Here is a 19,294-nt window from a genome sequence, read left to right as displayed (position 1 = left end):
CGTTCCCAACAGAAGCACAGAAACATTTTAATTCTTACCTGTCTAGAATGTCATTAAGAAGATCACTAGGAAGGCAATTCTGAAATAGTACAATATGCGCTTGTCTTACTAGTGAGAAGTCACAAATATAAGGGGAGAGGAAGACAGAAAAGAGAAGTGATTTTTTTCATAACTGTGAAACTGCCAGGACTTAGGAGACTCTGTACTGGTTCTCTCCACCACCACCACTCTGACTGAAGGTAAAAATAAATAAATAAATAAATAAATAAAATTCTTAATGAAAGCCAATTACTTTAAAAAAACAACATATGATCTCATTGTATGACAGTTCCCAAATAAAGGTCATCTTTTTGATAATTTGCTTCCATCATCACTTGATGTCACAGTGGTTTTGATAGAGAAGTACCTGAAAAACACAGCCATGCAGTAATGGATGGGCAGGGAGGAGGCCAGGCAGCTTGTTTTCAGTAGGTGTGTGACAAGTGCCCTTTGCTGTTTCTGTTAACTCCTCTTATGTCCACAGCCATGGGTCTCTGTTCTCATCCCTGTTCTTAGCGATGCTGTGCCCCTCTGCTTGGCTGGCTCTTCTCTGACTTCTGGAGCATCTCTGTCATCAGTTAATCTGAACTGTTTATTACTCCTGCAAATCTTTTCTGTGCTTTTTTCTCTGCTGTCAGCAGAACAAATACATGGACTCAGTCCTGGCATAGGCCAGCAGAGAACAAGAAGCCCCGAGCAGTGACTGCACTGAGCATTTTCTCCTGTGCAGCTTAAAACTGGGCAAGAATTTTACAGACCTTGATTTGTGGTCTTTGTGCTTACCGGATGGTATCCTTCAAGGGAAAAGAAAAGAAGTTCTATTGTGTACATTTTTTTGTTGCTAGTTAGAAAAAGGATATTTCATCATGCTGATTAATAGTTCCCTAAATTGTGACTGATGCTGTGAAAAGCTGTCAGCAAACAGTGCATGCAAACTCAAATGCAGTGCACTAGGAAGTCTCATTTTTCACTTGTGTCTGAATTCTTTGTCATTGACTTTTCTTTTTAGTCCAAACTGCCAAATGTCTGAGCTTCCCCCTTATATCCTTCAGACGCTTTTGTTCTGGCGATCGAATGTTTTGCTGTGTGTACAGCAAGTGAAAAATGAGCTGCTGGTGCCTTTGCACGGTGTGGTGAAGCTCCGGCTTTGGGAAGCAGAAGTCTGTAGAACCTCATCCCTTGCCAGGAATAAGTAATGGTGAATTTGTGCATCTGGAAAAACAACAAGCGTGTACTGCTTCAAAGGAGCTGCACCATGTAAGTAAACTTGCTGACAAATTCCCATTATTTTTTCCAGCTGTTCATACTTCCAAGTATGAAGAAGTAAGCCCAAGTGCACCGAAAGAAACGCTTTACATTCAGACCTTAGCACAGTAAATATTTTGACTGAATTATTGCTGCAATCAAGTTGAACTCATACACAGGCTATATAGATTTTAGTCTTGCAATGTAATGAGCAGAAGGTGCTTAAACCACTTCGTCTCAACTTGAATGTAAATCAGAGTGCATCTTGTATCCGTACGTGTGCATTTTCCCTCAGAAGTTGCTGTGTGTTAGGAATTAAACTCTTTTCATCTCATTTTCAAATTTCCCTTCTGCTCCTTCTTATTAAAGTGAAAACAACTCCTACATCCATACTCTTTTCCACTTTCCTGACTTTGTGTTGAAGTGATAGGCAAGGTGAGAGCAGAAATTGTCCCCTGGAGTAATGTTTATATACAAAGTAATGTTTTGTTCAAACGACCTCCACCCCTTGTGCCTGAAATTTCCAGTACACATTTGAATCACTCAATTTAATCTTCAGAAAGGCACCGGACCGTGCCTGCAGAGCCCAGGAGCCCCGGTGTTATATGGAGACTGCGTAAGTGACAGCATCTCCACCTGCAAGTAAGTGTTTGAGCTTATAATTCGTGTAACAGTGATGCTGATATTCCAGTGTAACAACAACTAAAATAAGTAGACATGAAAAGATGCTTGGCTAATCCTACTTACATAGCTAAGCCAAAGACAGGAAATGCAGCATTCAATTAATAATTTAGTCTAAAAAGAAAAATAAAACAAAGTCTCTTTTAAAATGTACAAATTCAACAATTTAAGTTTGGGAACTGTTATTGTAACTTCCCGAAAGTGCATCTTATAGTATTAATTCTTAATATGTGACAAAGGACCATTTAAGTAGTAAAATAAACGTAGCGCTAAGTGCCAATAATAAATAAGCATCACTGGCACAGCACGGGAGCTTGGCAGCCATCTCTCCCTTAGCAATACTTTTTATTGCTCTGAACATTCCTCTGGGCTGTAGGGGACTGAATTAAATTCATTATGAACTTCACTGGGAAGGATTTTAAATGCATGCAGACGTCTGGTAGGGTAGAGAAGGCTTCCTTCCACACCCTCCCACATTTCACTTGTCCTTCTATTGAACTGATATATTTTTTCTGTCTTTTCTGCACCTGAGCTCTTAAACCTGTGTAACAGAGGCTTATAGTTCTACATTTTCCCTCTACCCCAGCCAGCCAGCCCACAGACCTTGAAGTTCTCTAAAGATACTGTCACTAGGAAACACCAGGAGCATCCTTCATCTGGCTGCCATGGGCCATTACCCGAGGCTGACGGGGTCACCCCTGCTTGCTCCCATCTGCCCACGAGTCCCAGCACTGCCCGCCCACTACTGCTCCACACACACTGCTTGGGTTCAAGCAAAGTTAAGCCTCAAACTTTGGTTTTCTGTAATTTAATCAATAGCGCAAAGGAAGGTTTTCAACATCTGCTTGTAAACTGACATTTAAATGGCAATTGCCAGTGGAATATAGGCATATGGTTATGACTCAAGTGCAGGCAGCCAGGCACTTGGTTCACAGGGAGTTGTGTGAGCACGACACAAGTGCTGAAACACCTGACCCCTTTATACTCAAAGGCACAGCAGAGCATGAACACCTCACACCTTTGTCACAGCATCTTCCCACCACAGGTAACAGCTTCCGAGAGATGAGAATACGAGCCCATCCCTCCCTAGTAAGTTCACCATTGCCATGCGATGCTAAGCACGAAGAAAGCTCCTGTTCCCTATGGGATTCTGCTAACTGCAGCTCTGAAAACCCAACCACTCACCTCTGTGCTTGGGGTGGTTGGCAGCTCAGTCACCACCAAACTCCAGACAAGAAAAAGCAGAGACGCAATTACTAATTGAGAATGTTACTTTCGGGAGGTGGGTTTGGGGCATGTATTTATGTATGTTCATTATTTTAACCAGGACTCGGGAATCTTACTTTTCACTGTAAGCACGGACGCAAGCAACTCCTCTGCTGTGGCTCCAGCCTGCTCTAAGAAAGCGCCTCGCCCCAAACTGCACCACACAGCAGTCTCTGAGATGCCCCCCAACGCAGCTCCATGCAGCACTGCCTCCCAGCTGCCTGCAGTTGGCTGCATGTGATGTGCCAGCCACCATATGCTGCGTGTCTACTGACGATTGCCACTTAAATGTCAGCATTCAAACAGCTGTCACTGAAGTTGCCACAGCTCTGCCTCATCCCTGAGCAAGGAAAGCAAGGCAGCTGCCCGCGTGGCAGCAAGGGCTGCCCCATCCAGGTGCTGCCCAAATATAGCACTGTTTTGGCCATGGTATTAATGAAAATGCCCAAATACCATTTCAGCCACACTCAGACACAGTAACCCACATACAGGCACGAGACAGTTCAACCTGAGGGCCTGGCCCACTCACCGGTGCCCCCCATCAGACTCTAAGAGCAACCTTCTGTAGGCAGCGATTCCCTGCAGCTCTCAAGCTGTCAGCCTGTGCCCCACGCTCCACACTCCCGCTCAGGATCTGTGAGCGGATCTGGCTCAATTGCAGTGGCACCGAGCAGGCAGGCTATAAAACAAAGGTGGCTCTGCTGCCCTTTCTGTCAGTGACAGGTCACATCACCCAGAAATCAATTGCTCAGCCCTGCACCCAGTGCCACAACCATCAATAAGGGATTTGCTTGAGTGGGGCCTGTGCTGCATTCCATGTGCGGGATAAAGCATCTGATGAAGATTAAAAGAGGAAAAGAACATTAATATAAGCCTGCCTCGCTCATGCACATGCAAGTTTCCTTGCTGAAGGACAAACATCACAGTAAAAGTAAGCACATATTGATGGATGTTGAGGTGAATATAAAAATGTATTAACCTGAGAGATAAATATTGACACTGCTTTGTCTGTGTCAATATTTAGTTCAAGGAACAATAAATTTTGATATTCACTGAAATGAGTCGATACGTGCATTGCTACATACATTTTGTATGAGCTCCACCAACTCTGCTCCTTCCATCCCCAACTTGCAGACTGGAGATTTGCCTTTCAAAAGTGCTTCTCTGCCAGGGCGGGTGGTAATACACCAAGTATCCCCTTCTAGCAGTGTCTACAGGGTGTGCTTTGAGAAGATACAGCCAGCATCCCAGTGATAAGGCCCAGCCTCTACTCCCAGCTGTGCTGGGAATGCAGGGAGTGCAGCAGAGGCCGCAGACAAACCTCCACGCAGCTCTGGCAAACAACACTGCCCTTCCTGGAATGAGTTGGCACTGGCCAACAACCAGCTGGCTTTTTAATGCAGCCTGGAAGAGTTAACCTGTGGTCTGGGTCACACAGCTGGAAACCACATCTGGCGGCAGCTCCCACATCGGGCAGGGATTCCTGCAGCCTGCAGAGAGATCTGGGGTCACAGTGCTCACAGTGCTCACCCCAGGGCTCACAGGTGACTCACTGGAATCAGGACATCAGGACAGTGCTGTCTCACAAAAAGGTGCAGGAAATGAAGGGCACAGACAAACCAGCAAGCTGCCTCTCGCAGTAATAAATGATATAAAACTGCAAAGTTACAAGAAATAGGTCACTGTTGAGTACAGAGTTGTCTTTCTCCCAACTGAAGACACCATAAATGGTCTCTCTAGTTTACATATGCCAAGGCAATGCATGCATTCTTCCTGTAAATGTCATTTCCTTCCTTAAAACAGTACCATACCCATGCGTTAGTGGTGACAATGCAGGGAATTTATTTTTATCCCTGAAAAGCTTCCGCCAAGAGCAGGAGCTGTCAGGTGCCCTGAGAAGAACATCACACAACTGTGAACCTCCTGCAGCTGCTTTTGATACCTGATCTCACAGGTGACTGTGTGCTGGTGTAAATCCTCCAGACTCCCCCAGACATCTACCTGGGCTATGAGCATCTCAAGTCATCAGGGGAACACAGACAGAATTAGCCAAGACACAAGCGGTAACAATTCTACTTGGCAACTTAAAATATCTCATGATTACCTTCAGTTTTTAGCAAGGTCAAGTTGTGATTCTCACATATTGTTAAATACTGTCATTTCACAGCACAAACAACAGCAAACAGCTACAAACACTGCAGGAAGGCTCATGACAGAAGTGCTGCCTCTGCTTGAATGCAAGCAGTGCCCGAAGTCGCTGTGTGCTCAGAAGACATGTGCTCACTGCTCACACATCACTGGTGGAAATCATGTTCATGTTAATACTTACAGATCATGATGGGGACAGTACCACAGCATTCCACAACAGCAGCAGCAGCACCTCCCCACACAGCTCCTGCCTTGAAAGGGCAGTTATTTCTTCTGTTCTTCATGCAAAGATCTGTATTTCAAATACGAGTTTATCTTGCTCCTTGGCTTCAATATTCCAACTGCCAGGGACTGGTGATGGGAGAACTGTGGGTGCACTGTGCCCACATTGGCACAACTGACGGTAAATATCAGTGTGGTATTTGCAGCAGTGATCCACATGGGTGCCCGCCTTTCCTTGGGGTGCCCACCTCACGTGCTGTATCACTAACAGCTCCAACATCCTGCGCCAGCTTTAAAGGCCTTCGATTCCATTTGGTCCAATGCTTCCCCCATAGAAGCATTTAAATCAGGGCTAATTTAGGGGAAAGACGATCAAGAATACTGTGGAAATAGACACAAAATCACCACCCAAAGACATACTGTGGTACAATATATATACTTTAAATTGCTCATCTTTCAGAATTTTAACATTCCAGCTGTCAGAAAAAACATGCTTGTTGGAAACAGTTATTTCTGTACTGAGAAAATATTTTTAAAAAATGCTAATATGGACACAAATGTGTAGAAGGCAATGGGCTTAGTTTTTATTGATGTTTCTTCCTTGCAAAACAAATTTTTGCCACGGTTGCTTTGATTTCTTTTTAGAAAGACTGAAGTCTTGTTTTCTTACAGTGGCAAAACAATGGAAAAATACATTTTCCATATAAATCTCATTTAAATTCAGCGTTCTAACTAGCAAACACAATTTAGAATTGAGAGCTTTTCTGTTTTTACATTACAAACCCAACCATCGCAACGTTAAACAGCTCATCTACTGCAGTTCAGCAGGAGGAATCATTGAACAATCCGCTGCAGAATACAAATATGGAAACAAAGCAGCAGCTCAGCAGATCTACGCGGTACCGTGAGCTCCGCCAGGGACTGAGCTGTGCATTATATGGAACCAATCGCCTTAAGGGGAACCGGAAAAGCTCTTCCTAAACGAGAGTGGTGCTACCAACCTCCAAGGCAGACTGCTGTACCGAAAGCACTCAGATGAAGAAAACTTGCACGATAGGTAGTGTGATGAAAATGGAATTATTGAAGTACAAATGGTAGGAGATGAGGACTGCCAGCTGCTTTAAAAACCAAACATAATTGGGGTTTACGTGCAGCAGCCCAATGAGAACAGAAACCAAGGCAAACTGCCACAGAAATTACATGCAGCTCTCCAAATCTGCACCAAGATCTGCATGCAGGGAGTGAGCACACCGACCACCTTCCCTTTCTGACAACAGCAAGTGTTTTTCTGCTCTGAACAGATTCCCTTTCAGAAGGAAAATGATAAACAGACGTGGTCTGAGCAGCAGCCAAAGTTCCACCTGTCACCAGGTCTGAGGAAGACTGCAGTCTACAGGAGAGCTGGGGAAGTTTTTTTGCCCAGAAACTGTCCTGTGAGATAATAGAGACTTCAGAGTGGGAGGCTGCTACCTGATGGAAGGAGCAGAGGCAGCGGGCACCTCGGGTTCCCCACTCACAGCAGCTGTTCCCAAATTGCAGGTGGATAAAGCCCCAATATTCCATCCTGACCCCTGGAAGCACATCCTAGCCAGGTGCTAGCAGAGGGGATGGAAGGCAGCCATGGCACAAGCAGGCAGTTACAGCTTTAAGTCAGGCTTGCCCTTGGATAATTCCGATCGGAGCTATGGGTGGCAGTGAAGGCAGCAAATGCCCCAGCTGTGCCCTGCTGCTCCCCAGCGTCCTGCAGGAGCAGGGCCTCCTCTGCCAGCACCTGCTTCTCACTCTGCATACATTTCAGTGCCACTGAGAGAAGCATACTGAGAACAGACACGTCAAAACTTCTCTCAGTCCTTCTCAAGAAACACCTGTGCAAGACAAAGAGCATCTCTCCTTCACCACCACCTTTCAGCAGCCTAATTCAAAGCCTAAAAGCCTCCCCATGCCAGGTGAGAAGGCAAAGGTGCTGTGCAAGGTGGTGTGTGGACAGACAGATACCCGGCCACAGACCCACAGGGGCACTGCTCAGCCTGGGACTGTGCTGTGCAGTCAGAGCAGCATAGGGCTGTGCAGGGAGCACCCCAAAGCCAGGCAGCTGTGTGAGTGCAGGCTCCATCCTGCTCCTCAGTACTCACTGAAGAGGTCAGCTCATTTTCCTGCATCCCCCTTGTAATGATTTTTCTCTTAAGGAAACAGTGCTGTTCCTTCCTTTATGCGAATCTCACAGGGTACATTTTTTCAAAATAGGATGATTTCTGGGACAAGTGAAGTTGTGGGGATTTTAACAGGGACTAAACCTGCCCTACAGTGAGTTCCAGAACGCTCTTCCAGCCCAATGCAGCAGGCACCAGCTTTGAGCACATGGGACCACAATGATGGAGCAAAGGCTTTTACAATTACCCCTCCAAATGTAATAAATATATGACTGTGAAAGATGGATGACTAAATATCAGCATTCATTGCAAGTATAAGCATTGAGAGACTTCCCTATGCAACTTAAATTCAACTGCTGCTCCTCGGTTTGACCCATACTGCCACAGAAATAAATGCTCCTATATAGCTTCAGCCACTGCTCTTCCCTGTTAAGGCAGCCAGGAGCCTCTCATCTCTTATCCCCATTCCAGAGCTGTGACATAACGTTTCCTACGCAGACCTACCAGCTCAGCCACCCTGGGAGAGATTTTCAGACTCCTTTATCTTGAGCTTTGTACAGTTTTCACCTGCTAAATAGGGAAGCTCTCACTCCCCAGAGCTAATAGAAAGAAATAGTTAAGAATTAGAGACTGAAACAAAAAGTCTAAACCACCTCCTCCTCCAGCAATAAACTTCTGTAACCAGTAACCATAGAAGATAAAGGGCTCTCTCAGAGCAAACAGACTCACTTCTGAAGGATGAGGACCTGGTACCACCATGGCTGCCACTACAAAGCCAGCCTGTCCTTGGGCACATGGGGCAGCCAAGCTCTGGTGGCAAAGCCCACACAGCGCAGGGCACGGGCAGGAGCCTCAGCCTCTTCCCTTTATGCAGCTGGAACAAAAAAGGTTCCCCTGACTCTCTGGCACACAATCTGCAGGGAGAATCTTCCATCTGCATCATCTCTGTAACACCCCATGACATCTTCAGAAACAGGTATTTCTCCCCCACTGCTTTCCATTTACCTAAGTTAACTTTATTGGACACACACAAAAAAATACCAACCTGCGGAGGTGGAAACTAATTCCAGTTAGGTACAAACAATCATGTACATCAGTAAACAACAGGCAACAGCATGGAGCAGAACCAGATCTAAGAGGGCTGCTGCACAACACAGGAATTGCATCTGTGCCACCATAGGGTCGGGTGCTGACTGCAGCCCAAGATGGATTTAATTAGCAGCTGATCACGAAGTCTAAAATTACTTGCTTTTACCTTCTGATAATAGGAAAATGGTTTCATTTCTTACTCATGTCCCCGTGTTTCTACAATATACTGCATTACTGCTTAAATTCCGTGTGCAGTCAATCACATTACTACGCCCTCCAGGAGGTTTTCAGTAAGTCCTTAAACCCCAAGCACGCAGCATAGAAAGCCATCGCAGGGTACGAAGAAGGCTCTGCTTAATTTTACATTTGTTATTTGGCCAAAATAGTGGTTGTTCTGCACTCAGCCTCATACTTGTAATAAAACCCTGCTCATATACTAAAGAAACATTTCATGACTGAATAATGTGCCAATTGAAAAGCAATCTCGCTAAGCTACAGGAAACCTCTTGAGTTGCCAGTCTGAGCAAAATGAAGCCTCGACAAAAGGAACCGCTTGGAAACTAAATGAAAATTTAGCAAATTGATCTGAACAAGACAATCCTACGTACAGCGCTATGTTTTCAGCAACAAGAAAGAAGCCTGCTAGAGATGGCCTCCGCAAAAAAAAAAAAATTAAAAAAAAAATCACACCAATAAATCAAAAAGCAGTGTTACTGTTTGTTTGGTCCTTTTTCTAAAGCAAGATATTTCACTTTATAATGGCAGCGCGGGTAACTGCGGAAGGAAGACAACAGGCACCCAAAAGTTGGATGTTTTCTCAAAAGAAGGTTCTTTCTTTCATTCTCACAGCACTTTCTGTACACATGGCACCTCAGGAGCCCCTCAGCAGGGCAGCACTCCCACTGGTGCAGGCTGGGCTCAGGCTTCGGGCAGCCCACATTCCTACCTGGTCCCCACGGCACCATCACGAGGCTCTCATAACAAGATAAGCAGCAGTAGGAACTCCAAAAGACACTTGACCCATCCAACATTTTCAGAGAAAAAATTTGCACTGTACATGCAGATGGAATAAGGCTTTTTTTTTTTTTTTTCTCATTAAGTGATACTTAAATATGCAGCCTGTGCGCTGCACTTCCACTCTACTTGAATTAGTGATTTACACTGACAGCTTACTTTCAGTTCCACACCTGGAAAGGAGAGATAAATCAAACCATAAGCTGGCAACAACAGTCTCAAAATCAAGAGCACTTTACCCCAGAGCTCCTCGGAGACTGCCGAGCTGGCACGTGCCTTGCAGCAGGTCCAGCACAAGTTAATGACAGAGCCAAACTGCACAGGTGCATGCATTAGCTCCTTGTTTTTCCTTAAAGAAAGAGATAGAAGAAAGAAGAGAGAAATAAGAGAAAAAAGCACTGCTCTGTTTCAGGAACAAGTGAGTGTCAGCAGCCTATTCTCAGGAGCACAGAGTGCACCTTGCAGTGGAGTTGGAGTCCTGACTGCTGATCCGATGTGGGCCAGTGCCCCACCACACAGTGTCCCCTGTCCTGGGCAGCAGGCTGCTGTGTGCAGTGCGTTGTGTCTGGAGCTCTGATGGTTTCTTGGAGCACCTGCCAGAGGAGTTCTTTAAGGCTGCCGTGCCCTGTGGCAAAGTGTCCAAATAAACACAGAAGTGCTCTCAAGCCAGAAAGCCTTCCAAGAAACCAACAGATTTCCTGCTCGGTGCAAATCTAAGCAGCTCACAATTTGGGATTTGCACTGGGTACTTGAATGTGGGGTGTTAGCGGCCAAGAAAAAAAAACCACACACATACACATAAAGTTCAAGCTCTCCTCTCTTGAAGCCAATGGAAAAAGCTCTCTTAATATTGCATGTAGAAATGCCTGATAGTTGTAAATAACTTTTTCTGTGTTTAGCTCATATATAATGAAACAGCAGTGAGCAAACGCAGCTCGGTACTCAACAGAATACGATGCTCCAGCAAATGCATCTTTAAGCTCGCGTGCAAGTCACTGCCCGAGTAGTGGCCACCAGTGACAAGGCACAAGTGTGACACAACACCTATCTGCTGCTTCTGCAGCTCCATAAGCAAAACAAGAGGCTGCTCCCTCTGCCAGGGAGGAGGTTCCTGTGCTCACCAAATGGAAATGCAAAAAACTAAGTTCACTTTGGATTAGAAAAACAAGAGCAGAGGTGGCACACAGCCATGCTCCATGGTTTAGTTACTGGTTTAAGAGGCTGCTGCACGGTGCCAAAGCCATGCAGCATGGGTGGACAGCAGAGCACCACAACTTTGAGACACCAACCTCTGCTGAAATAGAAGGACTCCCAGCAGCACTAAGGCACATCCTGGGCACCCCACAAAAAGCCATTCCCTGCAGCAAAGCATCACACATCGCAGCCCTGGATCCGCATGTGAAGCCCTTCCTCCCAACCTGCAGCATCACTGCAACCCCTTCCCACAGCCAGCACATTCACACCATGCTGACACACTTCTTTTCAACCATCTCAGAAACAGAAACCAAACCTGAATCCCTATCCATCAGGAAAAAACTCTCCAGCTTGAAGAACATCACCACGCTTGTTAAAGATTTTACCAACGACAATTAAACGACTTGAAAACAAAGTAGTGACAGGTATGTTTTTTCAAGATCACTGATCTTTCAACTAGGGGGAAAATATCCCAGCTTTAATTGCACAAAGCTGCATATCATGCTTCCCTCTCTCGAGATTTCATTACAGGCCTGAAACCAGAGAATTGTACTGCCAGCTCTTGCCTGCTCTTCTAGCTATTTCTGGTTTTTAATAATTATTCATTAATTGCACACTATGATAAGATCCTTGCTGTTTTGAAACATTTTCCCTCTGGCCCCCATACTATTAAAGACCCTGATTGCCTGCCAACAGCGTAAAATTAAAAATCAAAGCACTACCTCTGAAAGGTTTAATATGTGCCACATTGAAAGAGTTTCTACAGCTTACAGCCATGTAATTGCATCACCGGCTAACTGCACAATCTCTCTCAGCGTTTGAAATGTTTTCCTTTGAAACATCAGCCAGCTGAGAGCAGAGGTTTTGTTTAACGCCCCCAATTTACTCCCCATGCACACCGGAGAGCTGCACGGCTCCTGTGTCCTCCCCTGCTCTTTCTCTGCCTCCCTGGCTGCCTTTCCCCGATTGCTCTCTTCTTGGAAAGGGATGAACTTTCCACACTTGACCAATGGCCACAGCAAGGAGTAGGCAAACCCCATCCCTGTAGAACAAACCCCAAGGGCTCCAACAGAGCAACAAGGCACACTTGTGGCTTTTCACTGAACGTGCTGAGCCCTCTATGTTATTTCAAATACAACTCCGATTTCCAGATGCTATTTCTTCAGTTGAGGGGTCACACAGACAGGAGGTCACCTGCGACCAGCCTAATCACACCATGCAGGCTGAAGAAATGTTGGCAATTGGGTTAATCAGAGCTGGTCAGACAAAAAGAAGCAAGGAGATGCGTCCTGCGTTGACTGAGGTATAGTCCAGGTATGCCAGAAGTGAATAAAGATGCCTTTCACACAGTTGGCTGCTGTAATGATTTCAATATTAACAGTGCTCTTTCCCAGAAAAAGACAATTTTCTGCCTTCGGTTTTTTGGATCTTGTGATTATCACAAGTGCCAAAAATGGCTTAATGCTTATAAAAGCGTACCTTAGTGAGGTATTCCTCTGCAAGCCCTCAAAGGAAAAGCCTTTAGTCATTAGTATCTGCACACACACACCATGAGGTACTTTTCTTCTCAGGCAGAGCCTTGGTTCCCTGCACTCCAGGCTCCTGCACTCCTGAGGACAGGACAGGGCTGTGCCGGAGCTCCCACAGCTGCTGGTGCTGCCCATGGACTGACAAGGGGCATGACAGGGGTGGAGGGGCAAAACTTTGTAAGCATCTTTAACATCTTGGCTGGGCTCAGTTTTAAAGATTGGACCATGGAGTCTAATCCAAAAAAACAGATCCACGTGTTGCAGTAATTGTGGGTTGGTTGGTTAGTTAGTTTGTTTGTTTGTTTGTTTTACTTTGATGGGAGTTTCTGGAGTAGAAAGTCAAACTGTAGGCATAAAGGGCATTTCCCCGGATTTGGAAAGATTTCCATGCAGGCTGGAGCTCCATATGGTGTATTCATTTGAAAGCAGGAGATCATAAGGTAGAGAGGTGCCACGAGGACACCACGAGGACAGAATTACTCAGTGAGAAACCCTCAGTATATGTGGAGCAGTCCCACTCAGGGTCAGTCCCTGCTCCTAAGCAAAGCCTGCAGAAATTTCCTCTAATGCATGCAGACCTACACAGGTGGTTATTCCGGGCGTTAAAATGTTCTCCTAAGCAGCACACACAGGTGTTTTCTTTCTCTCTCCTTTCTTTTTTCTTCTCTTACAGAATCATACATGGGCTAACACTCACCTGGAAGCATCACAAAACTCCTGCCCTACCACTCGTGCTTTGGTCAGCAGCAAGGAGCAAAGAATTAGCAGAGATATGTGGGATGAGCATCCTTTCCTGCTCCTCACCCCAGGAGCTTTGAAAAATTAATAGCTGGAATACAAAGCTCAAGTGAGAGCACAGGGAACATCCTCAAAGTAACAGCCAGGTTCCTGTGGACACAGAAGGAGAGAGAGGCCCTCTGCTCACCACCAACACACGCTGTCATCCCGCAGCGTTTTCCCTTTGCTGTCACATCCCTTCCTCCCATTCTGTGTCTGGAATATGTTGATTTTACCCTGAGGGTACTGCTGGTGCCAGAGGTGTTCACCTTATCTGCAAAAAGCAAGCCCCTTGTGTCTTGGAGAGAAGAAGGCTTGCTTCCAAGTTGCAATGTCAACTTTCCTTTGCTGCAGTCTGGCGCTGCTCGCACAGACGAGCTGCAGATACCAACAAAGCCTGGGAGAGAAAACAGAGCTCTCAGCAGGACTCGGTGAGCAGGCTGAACTTTCAAAGGCGTATTTGTACCTGCAGGACAGGCTTAAGAAGTACCCAGGAATCCTGCACTTCCCACAAGAAGAGTAATTGCTTTCTGGGGCTATTTTAAACTACGAACATCGGCCTTTCTCACATTTTTCTGCATTGGGTCGGCTGCCTTTTTTCTTCCCCTTTTCAAAAAGCAGCTGTGAAAAATCTCTCCTAACTTTCCAGTGCCATAATGCTGAGAGGCCCTCGTGTCCCCATTAGCCAGCACTATCAGAAGGACTGCACCACTTTTTTTCTTCTTCTGTTTCAAGTGCACTCAGAAAAAGACAAAAATGTGGGCTCTAAAACATGGAATTTGCTGTCCTGAATAAAACCTGTGCAGCACACTGCCCAAATAACTATCTCTGTGAGCCCTCACACTGTACTTCATGTTTCCAAAAAAATTATAAATCTAAAACTTGATCAAAAAATGTGTTTCTGGCTCATGAAAATCCTTCCGTTCAGTCTATAACCCAAGGAACTACATTATTCCCTGATTAATGCTGATGAGTTTTTGATGAACCCAGGAAAAATACCAACAGTTGTAACACATCATAGGTAAAATACCATCTTTTTTTTTTTTAATATGCTTGAAAATGAGCTTGAAAGATGTCACTATCTTAGCAGAAACCATCTAATGGGATGTGTATGCTCAGGGAACCAAGTAGCACAGTTATAATTAAAGTTTCATTATCATTTCCATTAGAAAGTAGTTTCTATGGGATTTGATTCAACAGTAAAAATTGGTTCTGTTGATGATAATTTGTATGCAAGGTCTCCATAGGTGTTAGAAGCAGTGGGTAATTCACAGCACACAACAATGCTGCATGTGCAGGATGGGGCATGGATTTTACCTTGGCAATGCCAGAGCACAATATGGAGATGGGAAATATCAACAGTTGGCAAGAAGAGATCCCACTGCGCCCACACAAACTGGGCTCGCAGGAGGTGTCCGTGTGAGATTGATGAGGAGGAGCAAAGCACTTTGAGAAGCAAATAGGAAAGCCTTTGTAATTACCATTAAACACAACTCATTGCCCCAGTACCAGTAAAACCATACCCAGGTCACAGGGGAACGTGCTCCTGGCTCGGTGCTGCTGCTGGCTCAGCCTTCTCCTGGCAGCTTCAACCACAATGATGCTCAGACCAGACACATTTGTTGCAGGGAGGAATTTGAGGCTTCCCACCTCCCTTGCTCAGTCCTCACATACTACAGCTCTGCAGATCACTGGGGTTTTGTCACCACAACATAACTTGGTGGACAGGCTTCAACCACAGCCACAAGAGACTCTGATACAAAGGCATTATCACTGTACATCAGTACAGCTCTGCAACACATTCAAATGTGGAATATAAAGATACAGAGGGGGAAAAAACACCCAGTGGTGGACCAAATACTTTTTGGGTGTATGAATATGGAGTTCACTCAAGTGTGCTGCACATCATTCTGGTGTGCAAAGCCTCAGCAGGGAGCAGAAAGCAGTGCCTGAAATGGAGATTGGGATTTCAGATAAAAGATTTGAAAGCGCAGTTTGGAAGGGTGAATTGCTTATTAGCTGAAATGAAATTAGCTGAAAGCTTTATCAGATTAAAAAAGTAATTGAAAATGTATCAGTATTTAACAGAGACTATGTACAGGAAAACAAACCCACAGTAAACAGTGCGACAAATACCCAGGTTCAGGCATTCACTGATGGCAAGAAGAGAAGCTTTATCCCACCTGAATAAGAGGAACCAGGTGGCAATACTGCAACGAGGTGAGGAGTGAAAACTTGTTTTAGATTTGAGCAGTTCATGCAAAATTAATGTTTCACTTATTCCAGAGCTGAGAAGTGCATGCTCAACCATATCGCAGTGCCAGCGAGTGTCCGGGGGCACTGGGGCTGTCTTTCACTCCAGGATTAAGTTGCATTTATAAGGCAGCATGTATGAGATCATTCTATTAAGAAGTCATCACACCTTTAAAAACTATTCATCACAGCTAATCCTGTCCCCTTCGTAAGCATTCAGTACCAGAGGGGCTCTCTGTCCACAGGCACACTTTGCTAATGCAACACTGATTTGATTTCAGTGAGTGGGAATCGGGAGCAGCGGAACTGTTGTGGCAGCAGACACCCAAACAGCCCTCAGCCACTCAGGATGCAGGAAAACGGCACAAACCACGAGGTGTGAATCCAAACAAGCCATCACCTTGGCTCCCACCTTCACCTTTCAGAATGGAGGTGCTGAAATTCACAGCAAACCAGGCTTTACCAGGCTAACACACATCCACAGAGCTGGAGAGCTGACGGGGCCAATGAAATACCAACTGGCTGCTCATTCTGCCTGCCTCACCAGCACACACAACAGCACTGGCCCCAACACCGCCAATTGACGACATGGAGTGCTGTGGAGTGGACCAGCCCTATCCTCTCCCCCCGGCCATGTGGGTGGCTGTGGTCAGCAGTGTCAGTTGGGTTCTCTGCCCGAAACGTGAGTTTGCTTTCCTTGTCAGTGGAGCACATCACAACGCATCTTCCTGAATAATTCACTGGCTGTCTCTGTGCACACTGTGCTATCTGACTTTCCAACACACCGCGCTAGCCTCTAAATACTGACTACCAACATTCCCAGCAGCTAGCTTTACTTTATGTCGCATTGCTCCTTTGTTTCTTTTTAAGTGTTGCGGGAGACGGCGCAGATATTTTACTGTCTCTCTCTTCCAGCGACACCAAATGCCACAACATTAGCGTTATTAACATATGCATTAGCTCAAGCTGATCCGCTCTCCCAGCTGCTGCTCGCAGCTCCCGGTGAGAGGCTGCAGCAGTGAATCAGATAGCGCTAATGAGGGTGTTAATGAAGTTCCCGCAGTTGAACGCAGTGCTCTGAGAGAAGCACTAAAAGCATGTCTCCTGTAGTCTTTGAAACCGGGATGGTTTGTGGCAACTGACTCTATTTATTTATTTACTTGCTCACCATTCAGCGTAAAATTCCTGCTTGGGAGGAAAAATCAGCAAGAGAAATGCACGTGGTGGAGAAATGACAATATTGCAATCTATTCTGAATGCAAAAATGGAGAATTGAAGTTAATTAGGAAACATCTTCTAGCTGGACCTTCGCCAGCTCCTCTCTGCCCTGCAGAGGGCTGCCAAAGCCTTGCTTGCCTTTCATTAGCTATCTTTCTGCTCTCACTTTCCTTACTTTGTCCTCAATACATTGTTTCTTTCACTTTTATTGCTTTAATAACATAGTTTGTTAGTACCCTTCCAGATATTGCTCCTGCAATTTAATTAAAGCCACGTTCCAAAAAAATCGATCGTTGCTTCTTTTTATAAAAACGTCCCCCATGCATCAAAATATCTGAAAACAACTGAAGAAAGTTGTTTGTTTGTTTGTTTGTTTGCTTTAAATAAAGGCCTTCCAATTGGACCAGGAGTTGTTTCCATGGCAGTCTGCAGCTGCACACGGGAAATACAAAAAGACAGTCCCTGAGATAATGCAGCAGGGAGCCTCCTATGTGTCCTTATGAAAGAGAACGTTAAAAGAGGTACCAAAAAAAAAAAAAAGAACAGTATAAATAAAAACAGCAGTTGGCATTGCTGTACAAAAAATCCCTGCAATCTCTAGCAATGCAGCCATTAGGTTGGTAATCACAGTTCCATCCCTCTCCTGTGAGCACAGTGAGCGCCGCTAAAGTGAATATTGTTCAGGGCTTTTTTCTGCTCCCCTCCCCAGTAAACCAAATAATTGTAAGTTAGTTTAGCAACATTTCTGCTGTACTTCTGTTTGATTATATGGCAACTGTGCTGGGGTTTGTGCAAGGAAGACCTCAGTGCTCCACAGGTCTCCCAAGCAACCACGCCATAGGAGAACAGGGTCAGAGAGGAAAATGCTAAACAAGTATTCGATTTCCTGTTGATTTCCTCTGACAGACCGTCTGCATGCAAACATCTGGGTTTCTGTGAATTCCTTCTTCTAAGGAATGGATTTGAAAAGATAACGAAGCTTCCAAAATCATAGGATTTGCCCTCAGAACTCACTGGCACTCCATGACCACTAGCAGTTGGGGTGCTTCCACCTATTGATGCTGGGCTCAGAGAGAACTCAAGGTGAGACAACGTACAGGGTGCTGATGAGCTACAAGCACAACATGCCACTGCTGAAAGCCATGTCTTGCTGCTGGATGGGTACAAACACTTTCTGCCAAGGCAGGGGCATATCTCTTGCTGCAGATTACCTCTCAGAGGATCCCCAATCTGCTGCAAGCACAAGTTCTGCTGCTGTTTCCCCACTGACAGCTCCCATCTGCCTCTGCACCAGAACTGTCCCCATGTGTCCCAGCCTGTCGCTCTGCCATACGCCTGGATGTCAGCTTGCCAGCAGTGTGACTGCAGCAAGGATTGAGCCCCATCACCACAATCTCTTGTCTGGATCTTCTCGGACCACCAGTGCTGCACTGCCCGCCTCCCCAGCCCCCAGGACATGGCAGATTTGGTCAACATCACTGGGTGCCTGGGACAGACCTGAGCTCTCAGTGTGCTGCACTCATTTCTTCTTCAGCCTTTGCAAATGTCGCTGGAGTTGTTTGCAACCAGAGTGCTTGAGAGACCTCTTATTCCAGCAGCTGAGATGAACACCTCAGTGCTCTCCCTTCTGCTTTACCACTGCTTCAAATGAAAGAAGTGATGGCAGCTGGGACGTAGCCTGCAGCCTGATTCTGCTCAGCATTGACCCCTCAGTAGTAGATGGGACATTGTTGCCCACAACTCCCCTGCTCATGGCATTCTTATCCATTCCTTGGTTTCAATTAGCAGTTTGCCCTGTCCCAGGCATCTCCTCATGCTGTGAACACCTGCAAAGCTCAAGTCAGCCTCCCTCTTCCAAATCCCCATTGGAATTTTTGCACTGTTCGGTTGCTTACACGTCTTTTTAAAATTCCGTGCTGTACTGATAGCGTGGCAGCTGGTTACATGGCCATAGGGCCCCAAGAGCAACACTTCAAAACTCCCTCGCTCCCTCTTCCCAACATGCCTGTGCCAGAGGACAGGCAAACCCACAGCACCAGGAGACAGCTCCAGAGCAGATGAGTGCACAGCCAGCACGAGCTCTGCCCCGCAGCATGCTTCGCCCCCACACCAGCGTGCAAAACACAGAATCACAGAAACACCAAGGTTGGAAAAGACCTACAAGATCATCCAGTCCCATCATCCGCCTATCACCAATAGTTCTCACTAAACCATGTCCCTCAACACAACGTCCAAACGTTCCTTGAACACCTCCAGGGTTGGTGACTCCACCACCTCTCTGGGCAGCCCACTCCACTGCCTGACCACTCTTTCAGAAATGTTGTATTTCCTAACATCCAGCCTAAATCTCCCCTGGTATGGCTTGAAGCCATTCCCTCTAGTTCTATCACCAGTTACATGAGAGAAGAGGCCGACCCCCAGCTCACCACAGCCTCCCTTCAGGTAGTTATAGAGAGAAATAAGGTCTCC

Source organism: Meleagris gallopavo, chromosome 7 (assembly GCF_000146605.3).
Source record: "Meleagris gallopavo isolate NT-WF06-2002-E0010 breed Aviagen turkey brand Nicholas breeding stock chromosome 7, Turkey_5.1, whole genome shotgun sequence".
Lineage (NCBI taxonomy): Eukaryota > Metazoa > Chordata > Aves > Galliformes > Phasianidae > Meleagris > Meleagris gallopavo.
This window is presented reverse-complemented; position numbering follows the sequence as displayed.